Below are 9,109 nucleotides of genomic sequence, written 5' to 3'. Positions count from 1 at the left end.
ACAAGGGATCTTGAATGTAAAAGTACAGGTGGAGGAGAAAGAGTAAGAAGTAGAAAGGGAGAGCGAAGGAGGGCTGCGGGGAGTGAACCTGTCTGTGCAGGCTGAGAGAGGCAAGAAGGATATGAGCATTCAGTCCTAGGTGTCATTCTACAGCCTGAAGCAGTGGGAGTGACTTGAGGGAAAGCAAAGCCTGTCCTTTCAGAGGCTCATGGCAGGGATCAGAGACTTGGTTTTGAAAGACAGTTGAGGGTTCCTGAAGGATACTAAGCAGAGTCCATGTTGTTCCACCTAGGACTGAGAAGGGGTGGGTAGGATAGGCCAAGAGTGTGGAGCTTCTTTGGATGGGAGTGGTGGAGGGGCACAGAGAGGGAGGAGAGGCTCTGACTTCTCTACTGACCTTGAATTTTATCAAGTTGAGGGTCAGGTAATGGGATAGTTGGGTAGATGAATAGATGAGATGATAGATAGATGATAGATAAATAGATAGACAATAGTAATATGGATGGATAGATTGTAGATAGATAAATGATAGTTATACGGATGAATGGATGATAGATAGAGTCATCCTGGAGATGGTTCAATGCTTGCTCACTCTAGAGATTGCTTGAGGGACCAGGAATGACTTAAAAGTAGCCCAGACTATTCTACAGTCCTTAGAACCATTCAAAGGTGAATGGAATGCTCACTTCTTATATGTCTTGGATCTGAGAAGAAAGTTCTTGGTCATACAGAGGCATGAGTTTTCTCAGGTGACCCACAGTTCTCAGCTTTAACATCACCATCTGATAATGTGCTTATCCAGGTCCTTGTTCTAGAATTCTAGAGAGCCTGCCATGTGCCTCATCCATGGAACTTTGGAGAAAAGAAGTAGTCAGCCTCCTCTTTTTTTTTTCTATAGGAAGTTGGCAGTCCTGTTTAAGAACTATGCAGATAATGCATAGAAAACATACGCGTGCACACACACACACACACACACACACACACCATTCAGCACTAGGAAGGACACGGCATGGTGAGGAAGTGGATGATGCGTGGATATGTGCAGGCAGCTTCCAGGGCCCAAGGCTGTGGTCACCATGCACTGTCAGGCATGGTGGAATATGCTTGAGATCTCAGCACCTGGACTAGAGGGAGAGGGGACAGGAGCTTGAGGTCAGCCTGTACTATGTGAGGCCTGTGGCCGTTCAGATAAGATTGGTGCCCATGGGCTCACAGATTTGAATACTTGGTCACCAGGGAGTGGCACTATTTGAAAGGATTTAGGAGGTCAGACCTTGTTGGAGGAAGTGTGTTGCTGGGAGCTGGCTTTGAGATTTTTGAGACACAAGCCAGGCTCTGTGTCTCAGTCTTCCTGCTGCCTGCAGACCCAGATGTAGAACTCTCAGCTCTTTCTCCAGCACCATGCCTGCATGCTGCCATGCTCCCCACTGTGATGATAATGGACTGAATTTCTGCAACTGTAAACCAGCACCAATTGTAATGCTCTTTCATAAGAGTTACTGGGATCATAGTGGCTCTTTACAGCAATAGAAGAGTGACTAAGACAAGGCCTTTTCTCAATGACAACAGAAAAAGAAAGGCTGACCATTGCCTCCTCTAACAAATCTACAGTCCTAGATAAAAATTTCCATTATGATGACTCTTGGCGGTAAAGGAGATCACCGTTGTTTGGGGTACTTTGGTACTCCAGGCTGAGGAGAGGAAGGAGTTGTGGGTAGAGAACTCACCAAATTGCAGCCAACTCTGACTCACCAAAGTGTGTCTGCAACATCAGGCCTCTATGTACAGAAGTCCCATTTTAGTCTCTCCCCTCCCTCAGCCCCCCACTCCGCCTCCACACACCAGCCTGCCTGATTCATGACCACCCAACCTTCTCTTTGAGAGCAGAGCAAGTCATTAGCAGACAGGCCAGACAGACAGGAGCCACTGTGATAATGACCTGCATTCATTACCCACTGACAGCAGGGACTCAAGTGAAACTAATGACAAAGCTCTTTCCTTCCAACAGGGACTTGGTGCCAAACTTCTTGTTGATGACACTTGAAAAATCGTAAGAAGTCATTAGAAAGCTTCTCCCAACTGTGTGTCCTAGTGTAGAAAACTTATAGAGAATTAGATTATGGTGGATAAGAGCCTGCAGATTTCTGGGGCTGGCACAAGGCATCTCACATGGGTGGACAGAGTGGACAGAGATGCATGCAGGATTCACCTGGCCTGACCATAACCCCCACACTTGTTCCCTCCAGAATTTCAGGGTCAGCAGTGTGGTGCAGAACTTTGGGCAGATTCTTACCTTTGCAACATGGCTTTGTGGACTCTCAAGTTCACACTGGAAGACTGTGCAATCAAGGTACAATTTTTATTTGTTCGTCTTGGGAAAAAAATGCAATAAGTTCTGTAAGTCTTTGATTTTGTGTTGGTGTGCTGTGTCAGGAGGACACAGGCTAGAGTGGTTTGAAAGGAGACAACATCACTTGAGAAATTTCTCCAGAGATTAGCCTGTGGGCAAGCCTGTGTATTGGATTTTCTTGATTGATAATTGGTGTGGGAGGGGCCAGCCCATTTGTGGGCGGTGCCAGCTCTGGGCAAGTGATCCTATGTTTTATAAGAAAGAAGGCTGAACAACCAATGGGGAGCAATCTAGTAAGCAGGATTTTACTGTGGTCCCTGCTTCAGTTCCTACCTCCAGGTTCCTGCCTTGAGTTCCTTCTCTGGCTTCCCTTGGATGATGAATTTATCAAGTGTAAAATGATATAAACCTCCCCCCAACACACACACACACACACACACACACACACACACACACACACACACACAAGTTACTTTTGGTTATGGTATTTATCACAGCAAAAACGATAAAAACTTATATAAAATATTTTTTCCAAAACAGACAAATAAAAATCGCACCTAACAAAGATAATTGGTTATGTATATAGCTATCCTGGGCCACATAAGATCATGTGGGTGATCATGTTGTAGATAAGTTTAACACAATGTCCATTCTATGTTCACATCCATGATGGAGGAATAGGAGATCCGTTTTCTATGGCCTTCCTGGGAAAACGAAGCTTTCCAAATAGTCAAGGCCTGACTGATTGGCCCATCAGGCGCAGCACTCCCCACCTCCGTGTGATTCGGCCTTCCACAGGAAGCAGGCCTGTGATTTGACCTTCCACAGGAAGCAGGCCTGTGATTCGGCCTTCCACAGGAAGCAGGCCTGTGATTTGACCTTCCACAGGAACCAGGCCTGAGTTCTACCAGAAGCTGCTGTGGCCTGGATGTCGAACATCTCTGAAGGACTATGTGCTAGAGGTATGGTCTCCATGCTGGTGTTCTCAGGGGTTGTTCGGTCATTGAGGAAACGTGGTCCAGGAGACTGAAAAGCCCCTGCCTCTTCCTCTCTATTTCTTGCATCCTGAGGTGAATACTTTTCTCCATCACACATTCTTGTCAAGATATGTCACTAGTCCCAGAGGCTCAAAGCCATAGGATCACCTATTCTTGAACCTTCAGAGCTTTGAGCCCAAATCATTCTGCCATTTTTATAAGTTCAACAATGTGCCTTGGGCATATCACTATAAGGGCAGAAAAGTCGTGAAATAAAATTGAAATAAAATATTTCATTTTATGAAATATGAAAATAGCCCAATGAAATATGAATATGAAATAAATTGAAAATGAAATGAAGTCAAGTTATTTCCCAAACAACAGCTTAGCTGGCAACAGGGAAGTCCTGGCTAAGTCTTCCCACACAGGAAGAGGACACAGACTGATCTGGCAAATTAGTTCTTGCGTGGCCTACAATTTTATTTACTTCTTTTTATTTACTTTGTTCTTACTGTTGCGTATGTGTGTGCCTGTGCGCATTTGCGTACATACTCACAGAGAACAGAAGAGGGCGCCAGATCCCCTGATGCTGAAGCTACAGGCAGCTGATGGCCGCCTGACATGGCTGCTGGGAACCAAACTTGGGTCCTCTGGAGGAGCAGCCAGTGCTCTTAACCACTAACCCATCTTTCCAGCACCTTATTATTATTTATTCTGAAACTGTATTTGTCCTTGTTGATGTATGTAATGTATTTTGGTTCTTTTGACCCCTTTAATCCCACTCATCCTCCTCCTACCCCTGATAACCGCCCTCCCCCTTTCCAAACAAATCTTTCTTAACTTTCTTCCTACTTTCATGTCTTTTTGAGATGTTTATTTGTTTGTTTGTCTGTTTATAATCCACTGGGTTTAATCAGGCTTGCTTGCATAGGCCCGAGTGGGTGGACACTACTTCCTGGAGCATGGATAACTTAGCAGTGGCCACAGAACTGAAGACAATTACTCCTCCTTCTCCTCCTGCAGCAGCAATCATTAACTGCCAGGAGCTTGTCAGGGAGGGGTGGAGCCCCACGAGCTCCTCCCTCATCTGTGATTGGGTGTGGATAGTGCCCCATCTTGTGCAGGTCTTGAGTTCTGTTATGAAACAGCCACATTACATCTTGGACTCAGTGGTTCATTGTGTTCCACCTCTGCATCCTCGGTTCACGTATGCTCTCTGCTCCTTTTCTTCAGTGGCCTCTGAGCCTTAATGTGGGGCAAGGGGTATCAACAAATTCCTACAAATTCTTCTAAGATTGAATATTCAATGGCCATTTACTCTCAGCGCTTTGATGAGTCGATGCGTCTGTGTTATTCATCACCTACTACAAATGAGAGTTTCCCAGACCGACAGCTGGAGCTGCACAGGCATGGGTATAAACACTAATATTTGGAAAGCACTTTGATGCAATTCCCGTTTAATAAAACAACAGTAGCATGGTTTTGCCTAGGTCTATGACCTCCGCAGCCATGGGCTTTAGGATGGTAATTCTGATGACAGAGGGTGGGACCGGAGAGAAGTAAACATCAGTCTTAGCCCATTTGAATCTACCTTACTTCGATTCCATCCCCAGCACATTATTACAGTCAGACAGGCCCTCTGAGGTAATATGGCCACATTTTAGACATGAAAGATGGCCAGAATACCAGTTTTCAGCCAACAAGACTGCAGGGGGCTACCTTGAGTCTTTCATATCAATTCAGATTAAAAGATTTTTTTGATAGTGGCAGACTTTTTTTATTTCCACTGTTTATCAAGCAACTTGTGAGTAAACGCCACAGCTACCTTTCAGAGGAATGGCATCGAGGAAATGTTATTTTTAATATTTTCATTTTTATTACATTTTTCTCCCAGTTTTATGAGAATGGTAAAACTTGATCACATTGGTAACCTGATCAGACTTCCCACTGTAAACCTGAAGGAGATTTAAGTTTGATATTATGGTTATTTGTACTTAAGCCAGTAGGTGCACTTAGGAAAGAAATCTGTCTGACCAATGCCGGATTCAAGGCTTCTAATATGTCTGCTGACATTCAGCACTTCAGAGGCTAGGTCCAGGTCCATTCAAGGCCACTTGCAGCCTCCATGATGATGTGCATCGTACAAGAAGTAGAGCAGGACCTCTCTGCTACCAGATGTTGGCTCATCATTCATCTGAAGTGGGAGCATCAATTCCATGGGCAGAATAGATGTATCTGTTCAAAACTGACCAGGTCCATGTGAAAAATGGAGAAAAGGCAACAGTGTTAGAGAGATAGCAGCTAGTGAGAGACAGCTCAGTGAGTAAGAGTGCCTGCTGTATAAACATGAGGACTTGAGATCAAATCTTTAGCACCCACATAAAACGCCAGCTGTGGCCACACGTGCTTCTATAACTCCAGTGCTGTGGGGAGTGAAGGCAGGAGGATGGGTGGGACTTGCTTGTTACCAGCTTAGTCAAGGTTCAGCGAGACTGTGTCTTAAGGTAATAACACGGAGAGCAGGCCTCTTCTGGCTTCAGTACATGCTGCTCAGATGTGCTGGCTAGTTTTTATGTCAACTTGGCATACGGCTAGAGCCATCAGAGAAGAAGGGGCCTCAATTAAGAAAATTCCTTTATAAGATCAGGCTGTAGGTAAGCCTGCAGGACATTTTCTTAATTAGTGATTGATGGGGAAAGGCTCAATCCATTGTGGGTGGGGTCATCCCTGCACTGGTGGTCCTGGGTTCTATAAGAAAGTAGGCTGAGTAAGCCATGAGAAGCAAGCCAGTAAGCAGTATCCATCCATGGCCTCTGCATCAGTTCCTGCCTCCAGGTTCTTGCCTTTTTGAGTTCCTGTCCTGACTTCCTTTGATTATGAACTGTGATGTGAAACCATAAGCCCTTGCTTTCTCAAGTTTCTTTGGTCATGGTGCTTCATCACAGCAAGAGTAACCCCAATTTAGACAACAGGCATGTGTACTCACACACATACATACTCATACAGCACACACATTGCCCCTCCTGCCCTTCCACAGACAGCAGTTGACTAGTCCTTTCCAAGAAGGCTTTTGTTCACTGACCACAGGCTTCCTAGTATTGGGCCTGATATTGAGTTGATGATCAGTTATGAGAGTGTGCAAGGTTGTGATAGGCCTGGAGAGGGTACAACAATACTTCAGGCATGGCTTGGTGAGGAAAATGAGGGTAAGCAAAGTCAGTTCTAAACAAGCTCTAGGAAACATCTTCTGGACTTCAGGGATAATGCTGTAGGCTGGGGTTGCTGATACAAGTTCAAGTTCTTCATAAAAGAAGCTATGACCTATTGTGGTCTCAGATACATAAGCAGCTCAAAGCCCAGTGCTGGGCCATCATGCTGCAGGCAGGTGCACTTATCAAGAAGGGAGCCACACATATATGCATGGTTGAGTCTCACTGAAGCGGGCAAGTTTACCCAGAGGAAGCATAGTGGAAGTGATCGGTCAGGATACAAGAGTGTCCATCACAGAAGTGTGAAGACACTGACTCCTTGTGACCTTGAGATTCTCTACTGTCTACTATCTACCTCATGGACCACAGGCTTGCTTATCATATCTTGTATTCACAAATCTTGAACTTGAGGTTCACTCTGCAGAGACCATGGTGAACACATCAAGGTATTTTTCAGTGGGTGACTCACGCAATTGGATATTATTTTGGAAACCAAAGAAGATCATTCAAAACAAAGGCAAGACTTCTTGTAGAGATCTGAGCTCTGTGACCATATGACCAGAGAGGTAGGAGGATTGGGGAGCACACTCAAAACTTGAGTTAAGAGTAGGCAGGGTGTATTTCTAAAGAGGAGCTGGAGTGTTTCCTGTCTGGTCACAAAGGGAACACATACAAATATTACACAGGCTAAAACTCTAGCCACATAAGAAAAATAGTGAATACCTTTCATAAAAACACATAACTATAGTATATGAGCATACATATATGCATATGGGTGGATGAGTGGGTAGATAAATGGATGAATGGATGGGTAGATGGACAGATGAAAGACAAAAGGATTTATAATAAGGAATCAGCTCACATTGGTACAGAAACTCACCAATCCTAAGGTGTTCAGGATGAGCCTTAAGCTGGACCTCAGGAGTACTTAATGGGTTAGTCTCCATTTCCCTTCAGATGCCAGCAAGTCAGAAAAGCTGGAGTATAATTCTTGTAAAATCTTGGCAGATCTGAGATGCTAAAAGACTGAAGTGTGTAGCTCAAGCTCAGTGGAGGAAGAAGCTGCTTTGAAAGAGTCAAAGAAGGGAGTCCCTCCTACCTGAGGAAGGGTTAGCACTTTTGTTTCATCCAGACCTTCAAGTTAGATGCTGACCAACCACATGAGACAAGGAAATCTGTTTAAGCTACCAACTCAAGGGTTAGTCTGACTCATAACTATCCAGTTGGATGTTAGAGCAAATATCTGGACAACCTAGTCCAGTCAAGTTGATGTAAGCAATTGACCATTGCTGAATACATTTAGAGAAGAGTTACTGAAAGGTTAATATGGATTCTTTTCCAGGAATTGGTGCTATTTGGAGCCAATTTCCTTTACTTGTGGATGTAGATTTGTGATAAACGCTCGTGTCATGGTTCACACTGTCAACTTGACAGGATCTAAAATCACTTAGGAGGCCAACCTCCAGACATGCCTGTGAGGAAGTTTCTAGATTAGGCTAACTGTGGTGTGAAGACTCGCTGTAACTTTTGGTGAAGCCATTCCCTGACTGAGATCCTGAACTGAATAAAAAAAGAGCAAGCGAGCTAAGCACCAGTAAGCACTAGTGTTCATTTCTTTCTCTCTCTTTGCTTCCAGACTGTGGGTGCAATGTGATCAGCTGCCTCAAACTCCTGCTGCCATGATCTCCTCACCATGATGGACTGTACCCTCAAACCTGTCAGCCAAACCAAACCCTTCATCCTTAAGGTTTTTGTCAGTTGCTATCTGTCACCTCAACAGTAAGATTGTTCCACCCTTCTATGAGACAATAGACTTCAACATACATGTCCACATGTCCCCTTAGATGACCTGAATTTAACAGGTCCACATCTCATGCAACCAAGTCTTGGCTCATCCAGTTGCTGCTGCTCAAAGTGCCTTCCGCTCAGCCCACTTGGGTGATGTACTTTGCCTTCCAGGATTTGTGAGTAGAGCCTCCTCATCTGGAACCTCCCTCAGGCAGCACAGTACCTAAGGTGAAAACAGAGATTGACCTCTTTCCCCATCTAATTTCCCGCATCAGCTGCTGACACTGTGATTTACCTGAACGCTTTGTTTTAGTCTCCAAACCAATGTTTGCTAAGAGAGTGAGCGCATAGACCCCTCGAAAACAGCATCACGTTCGTCAAGAAGTTTTGAATCTTCCTGTTTTCTTCCCCTTGTTGGCTCCTTAAATAAATGTAACCCCAGCTTAATGCTGCTGTCCATAGTGCTACAAGGCCTGTCTGATTCCATCTTAAAAGACAGTGATCAAGTGTATGTCCTTCCCTTCTCTTCCGTAGTGAATCCATGAGTGTCTCCGTGGTGGATCTTTATGGTTAAGCCATTCGTGCTGATCAGTTTTTATGTAAGCTTGACATAAGCTAGGATCATCTGGGAAGAGTGGACCTCCATTGAGAAAATGCTTCCATCCTATTGGCAAGTCTATGGGGCATTCTCTTAATTGGTGATTGATGTGGGAGGGTCCTGCCATTGTGGGTAGTGCCACTTCAGGGACAGTGGCCCTGGGTTGTACAAGAAAGCAGGATGAGCA

At 44.8% G+C, this 9,109-nt stretch overlaps 1 long non-coding RNA gene across 1 annotated transcript; it reads left to right on the top strand.

The window, feature by feature from the left end:
• Nucleotides 1–3,025: 3,025 nt before the first annotated feature.
• On the top strand, nucleotides 3,026–8,818 carry Gm39105. Its single transcript, XR_870015.2, has 2 exons — nucleotides 3,026–3,312; nucleotides 8,173–8,818. It is a non-coding gene; the product is annotated as a predicted gene, 39105 (long non-coding RNA).
• The last annotated feature ends 291 nt before the right edge of the window (nucleotides 8,819–9,109 follow it).

Source organism: Mus musculus, chromosome 7 (assembly GCF_000001635.26).
Source record: "Mus musculus strain C57BL/6J chromosome 7, GRCm38.p6 C57BL/6J".
Taxonomy (NCBI): Eukaryota; Metazoa; Chordata; class Mammalia; order Rodentia; family Muridae; genus Mus; species Mus musculus.
The sequence above is the reverse complement of the archived record's forward strand: the minus strand, read 5'-3'. Positions and strand labels throughout refer to the sequence as shown.